At 32.7% G+C, this 23,655-nt stretch overlaps 1 long non-coding RNA gene across 1 annotated transcript; it reads left to right on the forward strand.

Annotated features, from left to right (window-relative positions):
• The first annotated feature begins 12,177 nt into the window (after positions 1-12,177).
• On the forward strand, positions 12,178-13,717 carry LOC131020480 (uncharacterized). The gene is made up of 3 exons (XR_009100713.1): positions 12,178-12,542; positions 13,300-13,435; positions 13,521-13,717. It is a non-coding gene; the product is annotated as an uncharacterized LOC131020480 (long non-coding RNA).
• The last annotated feature ends 9,938 nt before the right edge of the window (positions 13,718-23,655 follow it).

The raw sequence follows: 23,655 nt of genomic DNA on the forward strand, positions 1-23,655 counted from the left end.
TAATCCTAACACGTTCGCATGTATTTCTTTTATATTGTTATTATTTTTTATAATGTTTCAAATATTTATAAAAATATTTATGTTTACTTTAATTTTTATTTTATTTCATAGCTATTTAGATATATGAATCGATATTAAATATAACGATACGAAATCAATTAGTTATTCTAGCATAAGTAGACTAAATTGAATTATAACATAAGTCATGAACCATATATAATCATTCAAAGAAGAATATTTGATAGTATGCGTGTGTGTTGATCAAGCAACAGAATAATTATATAAATTTTTGAATTGGAATTTATCGTGATATATTTTTTAATGTTTTTTATTTAATACTGTTTATTTATATAAAAAGATGAAGAACATTTGAGGTTAACCAAAACGAAAAGTTATGTTATTTCCCAAAATAAACACTATAATCCGATTTACACTATTGTAGCCCAATAATAATGGCCCATGGCAATTGAGCTGGGTTGAGAAAACAACATAATTTGGCAACGTAGGATACCACGTTTCATCCCAATCATATTTCTGGATCGACACGGAGCCTAAACTTTATCTTATCAGTTTAAAATTTTACACCAAACTCTTATTAAATCAATAATACTAAGATCGGAAAGCACGAGTGAGAAAATGACTGACGTCGCGACGACGTAACTGCCATCATGGGAGCGGGACGCCTGCTTGCTGCTTCACCGCTCGACACGTGTGCTGCCGACACGGATCACAATCAATGCATTTGGTGCTCTGGGTGTGGGACCCACTCCTCCTCCTTCTCGCTTGACTTTCATCGCATCCACGTGGGCCCCACTGATTGGCTGGTTGTTGCACCATACTACACGGCTCTCGCATTCAGAGAAGGAAAAAGAATTGGCGGTGTGGGTCCCGGGGCCCGAGGGGGGGCGGCGAATCTTGTGCCCATCGTGGGACCATATCCAGCTTATCCTTAATCAATTGCTTTGTTTAATTCAATCTGCGATATAAATTAAATTAATATTAAAATTATATCTTCAACCGCCCATGGCCGTGGCAATCAACTTTGAGGTTTTCCATTCGATCTTCTTTTTCTTCTTCTTCATAATTTTAAAATTGGGGGTGAAGGAGTAATAGAGGTCTATGATTATGTGTAACGAATGTTTGATGTGTAGAGAAATTAAAGGATCTAAATGCACATAATTATATGCAGTGAAGAATGTGTTACAAAATCTTGGTGGGGTTTGGATAGGAGAAGTACGTTTACGTTTGGCAGCCGGCTTCTTGGATTTTTGCTTGTAAAATATAATATTAATTTAATTGTTATATATTTTATAATAAAATTATATTTTATTATATTACCCCTTTATTCAGAGAAATAAAAATTAAAAACACCCAGTAAAATACTAAAATACCCAATATCAACATCATGCCAAAAATATCAGAAGTATCTAACCAACTCTTAATTGTTGCAATCAACTTATACATCTGAAAAGTAGCTTTAATTACTCCAGGGGATTTAATCCAAACGGTAAAGTTGAGGTATCAAAATTTTTCTCTTTCAAAACCCATCAATAACACCTCAAAAAAAAAAAACCATCAATAACGTATGGACTGTATTTTATTTAGGGGTTCAAGATTTTAAATACCACTTTTTAAAAATGATATGTTTTTAGCCCCTCTTTAAAAACAACTCTTTTATATATCAAAATGAATTAAAAGACTAAAATACACTTTACGGTCCTCACCACTTTAATTTTCACACAACATGACACGTGTCCACGATCGTGGACACGATGGGCACGATGAGCATGATCGTGTTCATGATCGTGGACACGATGAACACCATCGTGCCTATCGTGGACACGATCGTGGGCACGATCATGTTCACCATCGTGATCTTGATCGTGAGCACGATGGGTACGATCGTGTCCATCATCATGATCGTGGGCACGATCGTGTGATCATGATCGTGGCACGATCGTGTCCACCATCGTGATCATGATCGTGGGCACGTGTAATGTTGCGCGAAAATTAAAGTGTGGGGACCATAAAGGATATTTTAGTTTTTTAATTCATTTTAGTGTGGGGCTAAAAACATATCATTTTTACACTTCCTAGGTTGGGCTGCTCTCACAACTCTTGGGCAGATTATACTGTGCTTCGCAGAATTGGGGTTTCTACGAGGGCGGCGCCGCCTCCCACTATGATTGAAGTTCATTGGTGGCCTCCGGCTGGACAGTGGATGAAAGTGAACACGGATGGTTCAGCTTTGGGAGCCCCGGGAAGCATTGCTGCAGGTGGCGTCTTCCGGGACAACTGGGGTTGGGTGCGTGGGTGTTTTCACTTCAAAGGGGGCACGGGGTTTGCTTTCGAGGCCGAGTTGCTTGCGGTTATTTATGCGGTGAATATTGCTCACTTTCGAGGATGGCGTTGGCTCTGGATTGAAGCGGATTCTATTTACGTTATTAATCTTCTTAACTCTCGCTCTCAGGATGTCCCGTGGCGATTCAAGGCTGCGTGGAATCGCACGCTTCTTCTCCTTTTTGACTGCCGTTTGCAAATATCTCATATCTATCGTGAAGGTAATACTGCGGCGGACTCTATGGCTAATCATGATAGAGAGGAGGGTTGGTGGCCTTATGCTATCGATGCCATCAAGAACGACGTTGCTTTAGATATGTCGACGCATAGTCGTGTTCGGATTAAGTCTTGATGCTGGTTGGGTTTGGTGTTTCTTCAAACACTTGGTGTGCGGCTCGGTTTTTGGGTTTGACGGGCTGCTTTGCGGGGTGTGGTGGGTTTGCTGTGGTCTGCGTGCTTTGGGCTTTGGTCCTAGATGGTTGGAAGGCGCTGGACTTTTTGTTTGGCTGTTGTTGTCGTTGTTTGCATGGCTGGTTGCATGGCGGCGGCTGTCAATTCCTGTTGCACGGTCTTGGCAGCCGGCTGTGGCTGAATGCTTTTCTTCTCGCTGTGGCTGTAGCCGACTGGTCTTCTCTTCGCAATGGCGTGGTTCTGCATCGGTGTTCTGTTCTTCATTGCTCGCAGGGAGTCTTGTGCGCGAGCTGCTCTTTGAGGTTTGGTAGTTTTGGCGACGGCGTCTCACCGGCCAAAACTACTAGCGTTGGGATGCTTTGCGGATTTCTTCTGATTGAGGTGCTAACGGCGACGGCATATAACCGGCTGTTAGCTACCTCTGGTCTTGACGAGCGTGGCGTTTCTGTTGACTTACGGCGACGGCGTCTAACCGGCCGTGTTGCTTTTCTTTTTTCTTTGCGTTTTCTTTTCTTGGTTGGCTGTTGGCGACGGCGTCTCACCGGCCCTCGGCCTACCATTCCTTTGTTTCGTTTTTTGGTAGGGATAGAGCCGAGATTGTTTGGGGACGATGGTTAGGCCGGAGTTCCCGAAACTCTCTTTTCCGCTCCTCTCCTTCTGTTCTCTTTCTGTTAGACGGGTACTCTTTTTCCTTTTTACGGTTTTTCCCACTGGGTTTTCCGTAAAAAGGTTTTAATTGCTTTTCTTGTGCTTTCAAGGGTTTTTTAGGTTCTTTTTCCTTTTCTTTTTTATATATAAAATGCATTTTAATAATAAAAGTATACAAAAGAGTTGTTTTTAAAGAGGGACTAAAAAACATATCACTTTTAAAAGGTGGCATTTTTTATAAGTTTCCTCTTTTATTAATTCAAGTATAACATACAATATGTATCTTATATATCTTTAAAAAAAGTTTCAATTAGTTACTATTATTTAATATATTAATGATTTATATGTGACGCAATGTGTGATAATCCAATTGAATTATCAATTGATAATGAATAATCCAATTGTCGAATTATTGATATATCCTCATGACAGATCGAATTTTCAGTGATTATCATACATACAAAATTAGATGATTTTTTGTTAGATAATCCAATCGATCATGGATAATTTAGTCGCAGGGAGAGTGGAATTTCGTGTGTAGGGATGAAATCTGGAGATCTACTAAGAACGCCAAAAGGAAAGGCAACGGTGACCCAACCGAATATTCCTTAAAAAATAATTGAATTTTTAATAATTATCATGCCTGGAAAACTCGATCAACTTTTGATGAATAATTCGACCTGTCATGAATAATATGATCGCCATGGCCAATCAAATTATCCTCCAAAAGCTTCTCAGATTATCACTAAAATCATTTTTTACAAACAACGAAAAAGAAGTGCTATTTGTGTAAGAAACATGCGAAATCTGGATAATTTATTGAAGGGTATTATTTTCCCATTCACTTGTAATTTAGGTTGATTTGACATGATTTTATAAAAATAGGCATATTACACATGCATGCTATAATAAATGGGTACTTTAATTTCACCCATTGTCCCTTTAATTTGTGGTCCCTCTATATTTTCTTTTTCATTAAATTATGAAAATGATGAAAAGTATATTTTTACCTTTTTTGTCTTTAGTAGGGTAAATAATATCTTTCAAGTAGACATTTTTCTTCATTTTCGTTCAATTTCATGATAATATCAGCATGGAGTATTTGATATAATAATTTTGGCTTTTCATATTTTGTACTATTTTTTCCCTCCATTTTAGAGAAGATGAGATAAAAAAGATGGGAACCACATTAAAATATGATGAAAGATATAATACGAAAAATGGTTAATTGCATATAAATTACTGAATTTTCAACAAATTCTTATTTTGCATATGAACTTTAAAATCTTTATTAAAATTACTCAACTATTAATTTATTCTCACTTTGCATATTTGCCCTTTTTTCATCGTGGTGACATGGCATAAATATACTCGCTTGACACGAATATGCTTGCATGGCATAAATATATATGACCATGTGAAAAAATAGACTGATGTTGTAATATATAGTTGGATGAAAACGACGTCATTTTAGGCCCAAAGTTTGGTCGGAAAATGGACAAATATGCCAAATGAGAAGACATTAATAGTTGAGTAATTTTAATAAAGATTTTAAAGTTACTGTCCAAAATAAGAATTTGTTGAAAGTTCAGTAATTTATATGCAATTAACCCTAAGAAAAAATACAACACTCCATCTGTTTCAATTCAATAGGTTACATTTCATTATTTGGATGTCTCATTTCGATGGACAATTCCTAAAATAAAAAATAATTATATGCAAACACTCTCACACAACTCATTATTTACATCAAATTGTGACCTACAAATAATTATCTCATATTTTTCTTAAAAAATAATACTATCTCATTTATTTCTAATACTTTTTTTTGGCAAATATACCCTAACAAGTTACTTGTTTCCTTGTATTTTATTATAAACAATTCGTTTTTTAACATCTAAGGGATTGTGACCAATTAAATTGAGAATGTGGAAATAATATTTTTTTGGGGTATTGGCCGATAAATACTCGAACTTTTTGCATTTCTTGGTTTTGCACCTCAACTTTAAAATCAGCCTATAAATACCCGAACTTTGTATTATTTCTGATTTTGCACCCTACAAATTTTTACCCTCAAATCGTTGATGAGATGACAGTCAGATTGAGAGAGAAGTTTGAAGTTCATAACGAAATAGATAAGTTTGTTGTCAATGTGAAATTTAGAACATGTAATTGAGATTTGGATGTCAATCCGGCTGCCATGTTAGCAACGATTTGGGGGTTAAAATTCGTTGGGTGCAAAATCAGAAAGAACACAAAATTCAAGTATTTATAGGCTAATTTTAAAGTTGGGGTGCAAAACTAAAAAATGGTAAAAAAATCGAGTATTTACAGGCCAATACCCCTATTTTTTTTTTGTCATATTTTAGATTTTCATGTTCCTCCTTTTTCGAAAAGTTTAGAGATTATAAGAGTCTTTGATGTAAGATTTCATATAATTTACCGATATATAACTTGAAGAATTTTTACATCGTTGACTTTGAATTTTTAAGAAATAAAACTACAAATGTAAAAACTCAATGAAAAAAATGCAAAAGTAAAAATCTGAAAGAAGTAATAATATAATGTAACTATAAAAAAGAGGTACTCAATCAATTAATAAAAAGAACATAGACTCAAGATAGTGTATGAAGTTTCTTTCCAATTTTAGGTTCGCCTTGTAAATCTTTTAATTATGTAATGTAAAGAACTATTATAACAACTTAATTAATTTGCTGTAAAAAGAAATGGGAATGCTATAATTGCAAAAAAGAGCATTGATGTATATGTTAATTTAAAAAAAAATCGAAACTTGTATTAAAACTAATATTTTATGTTGATATTATGGGATTTGTGATTTTGTGTCAACTATCAGCTGATCACCACAATATGACATGTATCTTTTTCATTGAGAAAGACACGGCCAAAAATAAGGAAAAATTGCATGCATAGAGAGAAGTTGTGTCGAGTCCTCAACAGAATATTCCAAACACTAGAGGGACACAAGTCACACAAATAAGTTACAAATTGTCTTTACTAATATAATGCCAACATATAGCACGATCAATCTCAATGCACCAAATATAAATTACTTTTATATATAATAATAATAATAATAATAATAATAATAATAATAATAATAATAATAATAATAATAATAATAATAATAATAATAATAATAATAATAATAATAATAAGATTTATATTTGCAATCACCATCAAATTTCAATTTCAGTAATATCTTGCCTTATTTAATAAATCGGAGATAAAAACTTTTGTGAGCTCTCCCTCACCAAGAGCCCTTCCTTAAAATAATGATAATTAATTTTTTGGACAAATGTGCAAATAGGCCCCTGAACTTGACACCCTTTGAGCGTTTACCCCCAGGATCGATCAAGGAGCGTTGACCTCCCTGAACTCCTGAAAAAAAGGAGCAATTAAACCCCTCCGTGTAACGGAGGCCAGATGCCGTTCGCTCAAAGGTGGAGGAGCCGCCGAAGCTGGGGTGGCGTCGAAGGATGACTGCCCTGTGACCGTCAAAGGCGGAGGAGCCGCCGGCAATGGCGAGCCTTCAGGAGAGACATGCGGCGGCAGCGGTGACCTGCGAGTCTGTTTCTCGCCGGATGGAAGCGGAGGAGAATCCCAGCTAGGGCTGTAAATGAACGGAGCTACTCGCAAGCTATTCGAGATTCGGCTCGAAAAAAGCTCGTTCAGAGCTCGATTCGATAATAAACGAGCCGAGCTCGAGCCCAATTTTGAGCTCGAAATTTTTATCGAGCCGAGCTCGAGCCTGACAATGCTCGGCTCGTTGAGCTCGCAAACATGTTCGAATTCGATTGTTCGCGAGCCTGTTCACGAACCTTCAGTCGAGCCTTCAATCGAGTTAGTGCACGAGCCTTAAACGAGTCGAACTCGAACTCGTGTAACATATTAATTAAGAAGATTTTCTTAAATTTATAACAAATTCGAGCTTGAACACCATATATACGAACATCTAACGAGCCGAGCTCGAGCTCAAGCTCGAATTCGATATTATCGAGCATCACCCGAGCCGAACTCGAACCGAGCCCGAGCTTAGTAAGTGGATGACGAGCCGAGCTCGATGATCAAGATAAAAGCTCGAATCGAGCTCGAGCTGAGCTCGAACACCCGAATATTTAAACGAGCCGAGCTCGAGCCTGCTAGTATTCGGCTCGGCTCGGCTCGTTTACAGCCCTAATCCCAGCGATGATGACGACTCACGGAGACTCACCGGAGAGAACCGACGCCAACTGATAAGGTGAGACCTCGCTGATCTTTGGAACAGCTGCGGCGGCGGCACTGTTTGAGAGGAATTAAGATCTCAGTTGGGACGAAGAGAGAGAAACAAGGAAGAGGTGAAGTGAGGCGCAACTTCGCTGGTCCTTCAGATAGAAGAACAGACATAGAACGATGACCTCTCGCCGGGCCTCCAGCAACAGCGGCAGCGGCAGTTTTAATGGTGAGGATGATTAGGGCTTCTTCTGCTCCTTCATTGTTTGGAGAGGGAGTAGAACGAACGGCAACAACCAGTCACCAGAATCTTAGAACCTCGCTGGCGGATTCGAACGGGAGAAGAGACCAACCTTGTGTGTCTCGAAATTTAGGGAAAATCTAGGGCTCGATCTTTGTCTTGTTGAAAGGAATCAATGGAAATGCGAGGCGAAGAGAGATCGAGGGGCGCCAGATTTCAGAGGCGAGGCGCGGCCTCGGCGGTGGCTGGACTAATCAGGCGGCGGCAGAGCTCGCAGAGAGAGAGAGCGAACGACGTCTACAATTAAAAAAAAATTCGAGCGAACGGCGTCTTGCCTCCGTTACACGGAGGGGTTTAATTGCTCCTTTTTTTCAGGAGTTCAGGGAGGTCAACGCTCCTTGACCGATTTTGGGGGAGTAAACGCTCAAATGGTGTCAAGTTCAGGGGCCTATTTTGCACCTTTGCCCTAATTTTTTTAAGTTATATTTAGAATTATATAGTTTTATTAATTATTAATACTGCTTAGGGTGGTTCTCACTGTGTGCACAGGAGACCATCCCTAAATCCATCACTGATGCTACGTAGTAGAGCCACGAATTAAGGAAGATGCCAGAATTCTCTAACCATATTATATAATGATTTCGAAATCTTCTAATTTCTTATTGTTGCAATCTGATCATGAGTTGATCCGGTGACCACGACTAGTTTCTTTGGAAACCTTTTAGACTTGGAGCACATAAATGAAGGGCAAAATTATGCATATGTGGAGTCCCACCAAATTGGAAGTAAGTTGAGCAATTTAATTCGATTTAGACATAAATTTAGGTGGGGATGGATGTTCTCTAATTCATGAAGCGATTAGTACTATACATATCTAGATGACTTTATTAGACGAAAGAAAGTTGCTAGCTAGCTTGCGTAGGGTTTGGGCCATCCAATGTTCAGAGCTAATAACGACGATACATGCTACAACTTGCTACCAAAAATTATATAAGAATATGTATAAGAATAATTTGATAGCTGAGGAATTAGTTTGTTTTTGTTAGAAATGGATATTGGGTTCATTCCTCCCTTAAAAGACCTTATAAGGCTGTTGACAACGATATTGGAGAGCCCATCATTGGATTGGGTTGGCTCTGATACCATGTTAGAAATGAATATAGAAATGGATATTGAGCTCATTCCTCCCTTAAAAGGCCTTATAAGGGAGAGGGTTAATTGCCTCACCATATAAAGTGGCTCATGCCACTATCTCTAATCCAATGTGGGACACTTCAATAGTTTTGGGCAAAACGCCTAGGCTGAGGTATTAGAGAGAGATTTTGAGCAAGTTTTATGTGATTACAAATGAGTTTCAATTAATTTACACTTAATATTTAATTATTTTTCATATCACTAATATTTTTTTCAATCCAACCATATTAATTTTTGGTAGTTAATCAAATACCACTCCAACCATCCAACAATAATATTATTTATAATTATTTTATTACTATTATATTTAAATATAATACTATTAATTGTACACACACACAGATATATATATATATATATATCAAAATAATAGCATTAAATTAAAAGAAAAAGATGAAGTTTGTAATACTGAAAATTGATCTTATAAAGAGAGAGAAGAACAAAATTATATTGTGTGTATAAGTTATAACTATCGCAATAATATAAAATATATTCAACATTTAGTTTAGTATAAAAATAAAATTTAATGAATCAAACATAATTTGACACTTGTCATTATAAGAGTGGAGAGACCTTGCGGTTTCTTGATGTTGTTGGGTGTCTCTGGGCGAAGGGGAGCGTCTTATTAACTGAGTTATACTTCGCCGTCATTTTACAAGGCGATTTAAGGAATTTATAAGCTTGGACAAGCATGCACCTCATAGTTAATTTCCATTTGATCAGAAAGGCCAAACTTGTGTACATTCATGAAATACACGAGGCATTTGCTCCGACTAAGATTTATTAATTCTCAATTAGGAAGTATAAATTTCAATTAGAATTTAATTAGGAAATATGCACTCTGCATTCGGATAATTAAAGTAGTATTCTTGGCACCATAACACAGTCTCCTATTCAATTATATTAAGCCGTGGACGTTGGAGCTTAATTGGACTCTCTAAACTGTGTCAAAAAATGATTCGTTATTTATTGTTTTGATTAAATTGCCATATAGACTGCATTTATAATTTTGAAGTGAATGGTGTTTAGTAATATTGGACCAATTAACTAGCCTGATCCTGCATTAAATTGTTGCTAGGGCTGTAAACGAACAGAGCTATTCGCGAGCTATTCGGAGCTCGGCTCGAAAAAAGCTCGTTCGAAGCTCGGTTCGATAATAAACGAGCCGAGCTCGAGCCTAAAATCGAGCTCGATAATTTTATCGAGCCGAGCCCGAGCTTTGTAGTGCTCGGCTCGTTAGGCTCGCGAACATGTTCGGATTCGTTGATAATCGAACATGTTCGCGAGCCCACAATCGAGCCCATAATCGAGCTTATACTTCAAGAAAGACAAATAAAAATTTTTGTATGAGACAAGGTTCGAACCCTTGACTTCAAGGCATAATAGCACTAAATAAACTTCCATTGCCATTGAACTACATATAGCAATTGTTGTAAACTTTAAACTTAATAAATTCTTATATATTACAAAAAAAATGAATTTATGTATATTACGTAAGAAATAAATTAATATATATATATATACATATATTAATATACTCAATGTCTATGTCTATATTTATAATATGTAGCTAGCATTTGCAACCATGCTCCGTGACAATGCATTGAAACATCTTTAATTAAATATAACTTTCATAATTAGTCAAATTTCACAATTTTATAAAAAGAAATAAAAAGAAAAACATAATTTACTAATAAACCTTCAATTTTATTATAGTCACACAATTGATTTCAAATATATTATAGATGTATGTGTCATGTGTGTATAAGGATAAATGTTATGCCGTATACTTTGAATGAGCACCGCTTACATTTAGTCGATATTATAATTATTCTTTTTATTTTATACATATATTTTTTAATTCTAATACATCAAAAATCATTATTGAAATTACTAATTTATCAAATTGCAAAAATAAAAAATCAATTTGTTCATTTTTACCTTAACTCCAAATAAACGAATTAAAAGAACAATCGAGCTTTGTTACTTTGTTCATTGTTATATCGTTTAATAATATAATATCATACATTGATATTATATAATATAATATATATACTATATAATCAAATCATGCACTATAATTTATGTGTTGTAGTCCATATCTATATATATCATGCATGTTATATATGTTGTATACTTTGAATGAGCGTCACTTATATTTAGTCGATATTATCACTATTCTTTCTTATTTAATACATATTTTTAAATTTTTAATACATAAAAAATTATTATTGAAATCACTAATTTATCAAATTGAAGAAATCAAAACTCAATTTGTTCATTTTTATTTTAACTCGAAATAAATGGATAAAATGAACAATCAAGCATTGTTACTTTGTTCATTTTTATATCATTTAATAATTCCATGCATTGACATTATACAATACAATATACTCCCTCCGTCCACTAATTCAAGGCCTTCTTTCCTTTTTGGGACGTCCACCAACTCAAGGCCTATCCATTTTTAGTAAGTTTTTATTTATATTTAATTGGTGGGTCCCAAAACAATACACTTTTTCTCCACTCAACTAATAAACAATACATTAATTGTGGGTCCCTTTCTCCACTCAACTAATGAAAATACACTTTTTCTTAAAACCCGTGTTTTGCTCCTTAGGTCATGAATTAGTGGACGGAGGGAGTATATACTATATAATCAAATCATCTACTATAATTTATGTGTTATAGTCTATATCTATATCTATATATATCATACATGTTATGTTGTATACTTTGAATGAGCGTCGCTTAGTCGATATTATCATTATTCTTTTTTATTTTATACATATTTTTAAATTCTAATACATCAAAAATTATTATATAATACAATACAACATATATATACTATATAATCAAATTATCTACTATAATTTATGTATTATAGTCTATATCTATATATATATCATTACATGTTGAAATTATATAAGTAACATGTATACTTTATCATCATATTATAATACTATATAATATATAAAATAAATATATATCTAGTAGATAATATACAGTAATAAATTAATATAAATATATTATATCATTCTATCATTGTATTTATAATGCATGCAATATAGTCTATATTTTAATATAGACTATATTGTATATATAATGCATGTAATATAATCTATATTTTAATAATTTATGTTAACAAACGTATAAATATATTCTATATCTATCCTTATTTTGATCAATAACAAAGATATGGAAATTATTATTCAGCGCGTCTTTCCGTTTTCCATGCGTCTTTCCGTTTTCCATTTTTCCATCAGTAATCAATTCACGATCAGTAATTAGGATTCACGCGTCTTTCCATTTTCCATCATTCCATATTTTCAAACCCTTCTTGCCGCCATTCACCATACCCACGATCTTTCAGCTTATCAAGGTTCTCAAACCATCACCGCCGCCGTTCGCTGCTCACGGTCGGTCGACGCTCGCTGCTCACCGTCGGTCGACGCTCGCTGCTGCTGAACTTTGAGAGCAAGTACGTAATAGTTTAACTGTGATGAACTTTCTGTTTTACTATTAAATTGTGACTTCAGATTTTCCAAAATTTATGAAACTTTGTACGAAAGTACTAGGGAGTAATATGAAGGTTTCTGTAAATTTTCAGACCAATCCAATATGTTTTGCTATTTTTCCTTGAATTTAATAAGATGCTCGCAGAAATAGTTTAACTATGATGAACTTTCTGTTTTTCTATTATATTGTGACTTCGGATTTTCCAAAATTTATGAAACTTTGTACGAAAGTACTAGGGAGTAATATGAAGGTTTCTGTAAATTTTCAGACCAATCCAATATGTTTTGCTATTTTTCCTTGAATTTAATAAGATGCTCGCAGAAATAGTTTAACTATGATGAACTTTCTGTTTTTCTATTATATTGTGACTTCGGATTTTCCAAAATTTATGAAACTTTGTACGAAAGTACTAGGGAGTAATATGAAGGTTTCTGTAAATTTTCAGACCAATCCAATATGTTTTGCTATTTTTCCTTGAATTTAATAAGATGCTCGCAGAAATAGTTTAACTATGATGAACTTTCTGTTTTTCTATTATATTGTGACTTCAGATTTTCCAAAATTTATGAAACTTTGTATGAAAGTACTAAAGAGTCATATGTAGGTTTCTGTAAATTTTTAGACCGATCCAATATGTTTTGCTGTTTTTCCTTGAATTTAATAAGATGCTCGCAGAAATAGTTTAACTGTGATGAACTTACTATTTTGCTGTTATACAGTGACTTTGGCTTTTCCAGAATTTATGAAACTTTGTGAGAGAGAACTAGAGCATGTCATCAATAGAATGGGTAAATTATAGGACAAAGAGAATACCAAAGAGATCACTTTCACTTAAGCATGTCATCAATAGAATGGGTAAATTATTGTTTTTATTTATATTAGTCTTATTATTTATATTTGTATTATTCTTAATTGTGTGATTTTGATTTTGTTGCTGCAGTAGTGACGCTTTGCTAGATTGGAGAGAATCTACAAAATCAATGCTTCTCTAATATAGTAGTTTTTGGTGTGTATGTTTGGACTTTTTAATGTTCATCTAGTTACACAAGACATTTTAATTGTTTGGATTGTTGTTTAAATTATGTTATTTTGGCATGCATGTACATTTGTTAGAATGATTTTTATTCGTATTGATGCTTGTTTTGGACGATTGATTAGAATATATAGAAAATAATTTTTCTTTGAGGTCGAGCTCGAGCTCGAGCTCGAGCAACAGGTTGATTAAAAGTACATGATTTCGAGCTTGACACGAGCTCGAACTCGAATATTCGAGCCGAGCACATTCAAGCCTACACGAACCTTTAAACGAACATAAAACGAGCCGAGCTCGAGCATAAGCTCGAGTTCGACATTAACGAATAAAACACGAGCCGAACTCGAATCGAGCTCGAGCTAGCTTGATATTTTGATGTCGAGCCGAACTCGATCATGAACATAAAAGCTCGAATCGAGCTCGAGCCGAGCTCGAACACCCGAATATTTAAACGAGCCGAGCTCGAGCAGCCTAGTATTCGGCTCGGCTCGGCTCGTTTACAGCCCTAATTGTTGCATAAGCCTATCGACATTTTGTTTAAAATAATTTAAGAATTTTCAGTGACAAAAATGAGTATAAATAATTGGGGCTCGGAATTTTCGTACCAATTAACTAGATTAGATAGATAGCTAGGGCTATTCCCGCTAGTGTGAACCTTTCTTTATCAGCTTAATGAAAGTTTTTCCTTGTTCCTCAAAACAAAAATAAGGTGTCAATAATTGTATTATCTATTCAAAATCATATTCACTCTAAGCCCATGTTTAATTGAGTGTTTTTTAGAGGCTAAAAACGGATTCAATTAATTAAATTCATTATTTGTTGTTTGGTTTGAGTAATGAGTTAATCATTACCCTTATTTGAGAGTAACTCAATCACTCAATTTATTACCCCTCAAATAGAGGGAAAACAAAATAAAGGGAATTCCTTACTAATGATTCATTTCCTTTGTTTAACAAAACAATCAATAAAAGTACTAGTTATTGTTATATATATATTATTCAATTCCTTTATTTGATTCCATTTTCATTCCTCTACTTAAACCAAACGGGCACTAAGTATTCCGAGAGCATATTTGGAATCTGACATTGATATTCCGAGATTCACACTCTTTTACAATTCAGACTGTAAAAATTTGATACATGTATGTTTCCCATCAAATATCTCTTGAGACTCATCTCAGGCTCACAAGTTTTAATTCCAAACCGATTATTAATTGGATAATTTGACAAATTTGATACCTTAGATTTTCTTCTTCATCTCCATAAAATTGTCAAAATAATATTAACCATAGATATTAGTATGTATAGACATTTTGGCAACTCAAGTTTGGTGGATGGTACATGATCTCCTAATAGACTAGGTTGGGGCTCAAATCATCCCCATACCCCTAATTTGTCGTCCGTCACATTCACGAATAAATATACTACCTACCATCATAAACTTTTGATGATTATCATGTTTTCTATTTTTTCAAAGCTATAATAATAATAATAATAATAATAATAATAATAATAATAATAATAATAATAATAATAGTGGTGGACTTCAAAAATATCCAAATTGAAATAGTAAAAATAAAAACTAAGATAAAAAAAAAATAACCACACTTACCATTTTATCATTCACATAAAATACTTAAAAACCATCAATTAATTTTTTAGCTGGGAATTTTAATTTTTGAGCTCGAATTCACAACCAAGACAATTCCTGATTGTGAATTCTAGTTTTAAAACTCGAATTCACAGTAAATTGACTTTTTCTAGTTGTGAATTCTAGTTTTAAAGCGCGAATTCACAGCCAATATAATTCATAATTTTTTTTTATTTTTTTAACCACCCCAAGGTGAGGGGTTAGACAGACCCCCAACCTATAAATAAACCTCAATCAGTATCTCAAACACGAAGGTGCCCAAAAGTGACAATGCCCCAAGGAAACAAGGAAAAGGACAATCAAACGAACAGAAAACATATATAGATGTAGTCCAAAAATAACTACATCCAAAGAGCATATGGAACAACATAATAAAAAAGAAACATACAAAAAAAAGCTAACTATCATCATGTAACCCAAATCTAAAATTATGATAACCAACAATATCATTCCTAGTTGTGAATTCTAATTAACTTTAAAACTCAAATTCACAGCCAAGACAATTAACTGTAATTTCTATCTTTAAAACTCGAATTCACAACCAAGATTATTCATAGTTGTGATTTCTAGTTTTAAAACTCGAATGCACAACCAATTCTATTTCTAGTTGTGAATTATAGCTTTAAAACTCGAATTCACAATCAATCTACATCCGAGTTGTGATTCTAGTTTTAAAACTCAAGTTCACAATTAAGACAACTAATTGCAAATTCTAGATTTAAAACTCGAATTCACAACCAATATCAGCGATCCAGTTGTGAATTCATAAACATTAACAATACAAACCCATTTACACAACAATTTCAACCTTAAATATTTAATTAAATCTATAATAATTAACCACAAATCTCGTTTCGTTTGCCAGAGAGAAAAGGAAAATGAGATTCATGGATTTTCTCTAGTCCGTCGGCACAGTGATTCACCAACTATTGCCACAGCAACTGGTTGAGGAAATTTATGTAGACCGTCGTAAGATCAATTAATGTTGGTCAAAGATCCGGCTCTAGCAGCGGCGGAGATGGATTCACAAAGGCGTGCGTACGAGTTCCCCTATCTTGCTCATTCGGCAGTCGCCATACTCGCAACCGATAAGGATGTTGGGTTGAGTCAAGTTGGTCCAGTAGTAGCAGTAATCCTTGATCCAATAGCGCGACTGAGTCAAGTTGTAGTTGTTGTAGTAGAATTTTTTGGGAGCGGCCACCGCCACTGCACAGCCTAGGGTGATCGCAAAGATCCGACCCTTACCACGCTGGTCGCAAGAGAGAAAATAGAGGGAGAGAAGTTCATGTCGCTAGAGAAAGAGAGAGATGGTTTTGTCGAAAATTTTATGTAGGGATAAAATTGTTTTCATACACAAAAATTGACATTTTTTTATTTTAATAAATATGTTTTTTATATTGACTCATAATAATAATAATAATAATATTATTATTATTATTATTATTATTATTTTTATTATTACTGAAATAATGTATTTGGGATCATCTGAATTATCACTTCAAAATCAAATAATATCATGTGACTGAACAGGCCACGCACCTAGAAAATCTGAATTTTCAAACACCCACAAAATCTGAAAAATAGAGAAAAATATTTGAATGTAAACACATTAACTATTCTTTATCCACAAAAAATACAAAAATAAAAATTCTTTCTTCCTCTTCACGTTATCCAATTTCCTTCTTATTTTTGGGTTTGATTCTTATCGAACTCAGCAATATACAGGTTCATATTGACATGATAAAATACAAACTATTCAAAACATCAAAATTATGTATGAAATATACGTAAAACCGTGACAAAGGTACGAAAGCTATTTAATTAATCCAAAAGTAACCTAATAAAGTCTGCAAATTCTTTAATATTAAATATAGACTGACTATATATATATATATAGAGGGAGAGACTGACAAATTAACAATAGGGGCAAATTAAAGTGTGAAAGGTCTCATCCTCTAAATGTCATTTCTTTTTTCTTTTTTACTTGGTAAGTACGGATGGATAGGAGAGCTAAATTATCCACATACAACAAAAAAAAAAAAAAGAAGTAAACTAAACAGAAGATGTTATAAATGGCCAAAAATTGATATACTTTTCTTATGAAAGTGGAAACTGTAAAATAAAATAAGAATTATTTTAACCCTTAAATAATCAAAATCTACGATTGATTCATGTGTCCGGACACATGATCTAGCTACCCAAATCTTGTGTCCGACCAGTAAAATCATGTGTCCGCCTGGTGATATCATGTGTCTGCCCGAGCGAACACATGATCTAGCCACCCACCGGTCATATGTACTCTTGACTGTTAGCTGTCAAATCGTTGACTTTTATGACTAATAGTTATCTAAGAGCACTCCCAGCAGAAATCTCAAAATTATGCTCCTATATTCCTCCCTAAAGCTTTCCTATTTAATTTTAGGATCTCGATTTTATAAATGCATACACCAGATCTCCTATTTTCTACATAAAAATAATAATTATGTGTGGGCCCTACTAATTATAAGCTTAAAATAAATTTAGGGTGAGTGTAAATTTAAGATTGAATTTAGGTAGATGTAAAATTTTTTGTGGGCCCCATCCAATTTAGGGGATCTGCTGGTTGCATTTTTTATCTCATTTTCAATTGTTTTAGCTTAAATTTAGAGTTAGTGATGCATTTAGGTGATCTGCTGGGAGTGCTCTAATAGGTCAAATGTGTAAGATTTTCACAAAAAATCAAGCAAGCCCACAATATCAAAGGTTCGGTCAACAAATCGGTCAAATGTGTAAGACTTTTACCAAAAATGAAGTAAATCATCAACATCAAAGAGTAAAATAGGTACTTCACATAATTTGAGCATAAAATGTTTAAATTTATAAAGTATGACATTTTTCATATATAACATAAGGAATAGGGCATTTTTACCTATTAACACTTTAATGTTCTTTGTTGTAGATACTTTGAATATATAAGGCCCTTAAAAGAGATGCTTTGAATAAGTATTTAGGAGATGAAACATTAAAATATAAGTTACCTGGTCATGCATTATCATAGTATCAACTATCAATGCATGGGCATTAATTAGTAGCAATTTCGGACCTTTGATTCAATTTTCGCCCACAAAAAATCATTCATTTTTCTAGTTCATTTTTTCTATTAGATTTATTACTTGATTTGTTTATAAAAAATAATTTATTTTATCATTTTAAAATGTCCATAAAAATTAATTCTTTATATTTTTAGAAACTACTTATTACACGGTGGATCCCAAACTCTACTCACAATAAAATTAATTATTATTATTAATACTATTTTTAAGTGGGGTCACTTCTTCAATTACAATTCACTCAACTATTTTTATTAAAACCCGTGTTGTCTCCTTCTAGGATTATTTTTTATGGACAAATGAAATATTTTAATATTATTATAACATAAAAATTAAAATATCAATACAATAAATTCTAGTAATTGATTATTATTATCATTAAAAATTATAGTTTAATTCTAATAATTAATTACTAACAAAAATGTTGAAGATCAAATTCTGAAAATAGTTTTACCCCTAATTAACAATTACAAATTAAACTGAAATTAGAAAATGAAATCAACGAAAAAACTATAAAAACTAATAAGATGCCAAAAAGTGAAAGAGGTATTGACCCGTGAATATTCGAACTTTTTTCATTTTCTAGTTTTGAATCCAATTTTAAAATCTGTTTATAAATATTTATACTTTGTTTTCCTTTTGATTTTGCATTCAATGAATTTTTCCATCAAATCGTTGCTAACATGGCAGCTGAATTAACATTCGATAATCCTACAATTACATGTTCTAAATCCCACATTACAATAAAATTATCTGCTTCATTATGCACTTGAAACTTCACTCTCAATCCGACTGTCATGTCAGCAATGATTTGGGTAAAGATTTATCAAATATTAAAAAAATATAAAATTTAATTATTTATAAATAAATTTTAAAATTAATTAATGTATAAATGAGAAAATGAAAAAAAAATTCGAGTATTTAGGTATCAATACCCAAAGTGAAATAAAGGATTCCGTGTGCATTAATTAGTAGTGGTTGATCGCGATTTCCAGACGAGATTAATTAGGCTTATCGTTTGAAAAAATATTGGATACGGCCAAAACACATAATGCCTATATGGGCCTAAGTGGGTGCTGATTTTTACGACAATAATCATAATATGAGGATTTCAAATATAATTATAGTTTCAAGATGAAATCGTGAGATTTTGCAGGTGATATTATTTTAAAATATATATCCTATCCTATTAATGCATAAGGTACTTGAGGTACAAAAGCATGCAGCGCTTGTTGGGGGCATGAGTATATATGCTTTTCATAATTAGAAGTTAGATTGTTACGTAAGACTCACAAAACCTTGGTTACACCCGGGTGTACCGTACAATCAAGTTGACCCATACTTAAAATAGTGTTATTTATATAATTTGAATCAGGATATCCGGATTCAAATTAAAGTACGGGTCAAAGTCTAAGTAAAGGTGCAACCCAGTTGTACGGTACACCCGAATGTATCTAAGACCACCTCTATTGCATTTGAAAAAATAAAATATATTTATTTTTTTGAAATTCGAACTCCAATTATATATTCATTTAACAAAATGATATATTCATCGTAAAAATTTTCACTTCGATAATAATTAATGATTGTGATTTGAACCATTTCCTCCAAACATATGCTCCGTCCATCCACGAAAGAACATTTTAGGAGACAGTGAAATAGTTTATAAGAAAAATGTTTTGATTTTTTTGATAAATTATATAAGTAAATAAAAAAATTCGAAAACCGTGCGACAGAGGACTCGAACCTAGAATCTTAGATCTTGGGCATTAACCTTCCACTGCTAGGCCAACACACGCACATAAGAAAAAAATTATTGAATATATTGAGAGTGGAGAAAAAATTGTTGAATATATTGAGAATGATGAAAAAATATTTTAATTAATATTGAAAGTGGGGAAAAAAATAAGAATAAATAAAATATTTATAAATAATAGAGTATAATTCAAAAATAAGTATAAAGTTATTTTGTGAAAGTTCAAAAAAGAAAAATAATTTTTTTTTTATCATAAACAGAATCAACACGTAATAAAAACGGTGCAAATTGCACATTGAGATTCGGCTAATTTGTAACATTGTTGGCCATAAAGGGAGGGGAAGTGTGAGTTGTTCATTTTGTGAAGTGATTAAACAATTTTTTTAATATTGATAATGACTGAGAAGAAATGCCAAGCCGAAAACGATTATATTTTTAATTTAGGGGATGTTTGGCTAAGCTTATTTTAAAGAGTTTATAGATGTGGAGTAATTTTTTAAAAATTTATAAGTTCTCTAAGTATTTGGATAATTGAACTTATAATTTAGAGAGAGAATTTTTAGTTAGTGAGATAAAATCTTTGTTAAAGAGAAAAAATCAAAGAAAATTAAAATTAAAATGATATATATATGATGAAAAAAAAAATTATAATTGAATTATTTTTACAGTTTATAAGCTCTTTAGAAATTTATTTTGTCAAACACTTTGAAGAAACTTATATGTTCTTAAACAGTTTATAAATTATTTTAAAGAGTTTATAAAATTTTAAAATAATTTATAAGCTTAGCCAAATACCTCTTAATCGCTCGAGGGAAGAAATGATGATGGATTGGGAGATGAGGTGGCCAGAGAAAAGCTGACGTGGACTTATGACCAGGCTGGACCACATTTCCAATTGGTTCTTAAAAGTGATTGACCAATGAACGTGCACATGGGGTTTTCAATTTTCAGCTAGCCGTGAAATAAAGTTTGCATATGCTCCCAACTTAAATTTAATTAATTGAAAATCAAACATATAAGTCTATACCCCTATGCATCCGATCGAATACCGTTCTTTGTGACAAGTTTTGAGTTTAATTCTGCTTGCGTGCGGTGATGAATGATGATGAGGTCCCGTCTGCATGCAGATTGCATATATAATTGTTTATATTTAAATACCTCTTATAACTTTAAAAAAAAAAATCTATACCCCTAATCTAATTTCCTTTTATTAATATATGAAATTTAATACTCCCTTGGTCCCCAATATTTATGTATATCTTTTTTTTTTGGTACGTCCTCCAAATATATGCAAATCCTATTTTTGGATGTTATTATATACATAATTTTCACAATTTTATCTTTGTAACTTATATTATTTACCTACAATCTACTTAACAATATTCTTAATGTGTGGTCACTTCTCCATTATCAATACTCTAAACAACTTTTTATTAAAACTCAGGCCGAACGCATTTATACATATTTATGGGGCACGTAGGGAGTATACAATAAACTTGATGTATAATCCTTAAAAAAAATTATAACATATGCATTTAATAACCTAGGAAAATCAAATTTAAAGAGGGAAAACTTAATTTTAAATATAGACCGCTATTAAAAAATTTGAACAATGCCTTTAAACTCCATCATTTTTTTAACAAACAGCAGAGGGGTGAGGAGTTAGGCCATTAATAACGAATTTTGTAAATAATGGGGAATAAAAAGTTAATAAGATGGTAATTAAGTAATGTAGATTTTATTATTATATAATGAATATGATATTTTTTATAGATAAATAAAAATAAGATTATGATAAATTTCATGTAGGAATCTAGGGATGCTTTTCTAAATTTATTGATGCAACAACCCTAATTAGCAAAGCCATACTATCAAGAAAAGGATATTTAAAATATGACTTCGTTCACGATATTGTTTTCATTTTGTGGACGACACAAATTTTAACAAAGTGGAGGATAGTAGTTATATTATTGTGGGTAGAGTTTGGATCCCACTATTATTGTGAGTGGAGGTTCGTGGACCCTACTGCTATAAATGGAAGTAGAAATGATATCGCGGATGGAGGGAGTATAAACTACATTGATTAGCCCATATATATAGGAATGAGATCACGTAGTATCCAATCTTGACCACACATTTTGTACATGTGCCGCACCAATATTGTGACACGTGGCAAAGAGCTTCCAATGCCTTCCAAGACAAAATTGCCTAGGGGTAAAATCGAAAGAAAAAAAAACGGATATATAAAAAAAAATCAAAATTTTTTAGATTTATTCAAAACAGACATGTTTTACATGCATATAATTTCATACAAAAATGTATAAAATTTCACACAAAAAATGCATTAAATTTGTCATAAAGTGCAATGCATTTTTTGTACAATTTAATGCAATTGTGTTTACTGTTATGCATTTTTGTGCGAAATTTTATGCATGTTTTCCCAAAAAAAAATTAATAATTATTAAAAAAAATTGGCGGGGAGGGGGGTCAGGGGTAAAAAAATCAGATTTGTGGAAAAATGCAATGCATTTTTTGTATAAATTAATGCATTTGTGTGTACTGTTATGCATTTTTGTGTAAATTTTATGCATGAAAAACATGTTTTCCTAGAAAAACATGTGTTTCAATTTTTTTTAATCCGAAAAATAAATTTCGATTTTATCCCTATACAGATTTTTCCTTGAAATGCTTTGGAAGCTCTTCGTCACGTGTCACAATTTTGATTGGCCACATACACAAAATGTGTGGTGTCTAGATTGGATCTACGTACTACTTAAGTGCACGATACTACGGGTTAGGATCAATGGAGAATTCTATATTATTCATTCTGGATAAGTCAATAATTTTTACCAAATAAATAAAGAGACTGTATGAACATACATATATTCATAAAGCACGTCACCTTCAAAATTTGAACCCCATGCGTAATATGTATTTAGTAAAATTATTGGCGTGTTCAATAAATTTATTGACTAATTCAGACCGCCTTACTCTTTATATTTAGCATTTTTTATTGATCTTTTTTCATATATATATATATATAGAGAGAGAGAGAGAGAAGATCCATGGAGAATGCTAAATATTTTGAGAATGGAGAATGCGTGAAAAAATAACGAATAAGTCTATATTTTCGATGAATAAATCAATGCACCGTATGAATAAGATTTTGGCCTGGGTTCGAATCCTGAGATGGACGAGATTTTCACTATATTTGTTGTATTTATTGAATACATTTGTTCAATAGTTATGTTGATTTGTTCGTAAAATTTATATGTTCATTCGTTATTCTCTGTTCTTTCGAAAAATATAATTCTCTATGGATCCCTCCCCTATATATATATATATATATATATATATGGAACGATTAATAACATTATCTCGCAATACAATATCTTTTGCGTAGTTGGTCCAGCAATTTTGGCATTTGAAATGCTTCGTGGCTTTATCCTCAAACTCTTTTATCCACCACAGAAAAATACCAAGATTAAAATCCAAAGATAATTATGTAAAATAAAAATAAAAAAGACAAAAGAGAAATCAATAATGA

Source organism: Salvia miltiorrhiza, chromosome 4 (assembly GCF_028751815.1).
Source record: "Salvia miltiorrhiza cultivar Shanhuang (shh) chromosome 4, IMPLAD_Smil_shh, whole genome shotgun sequence".
NCBI lineage: Eukaryota > Viridiplantae > Streptophyta > Magnoliopsida > Lamiales > Lamiaceae > Salvia > Salvia miltiorrhiza.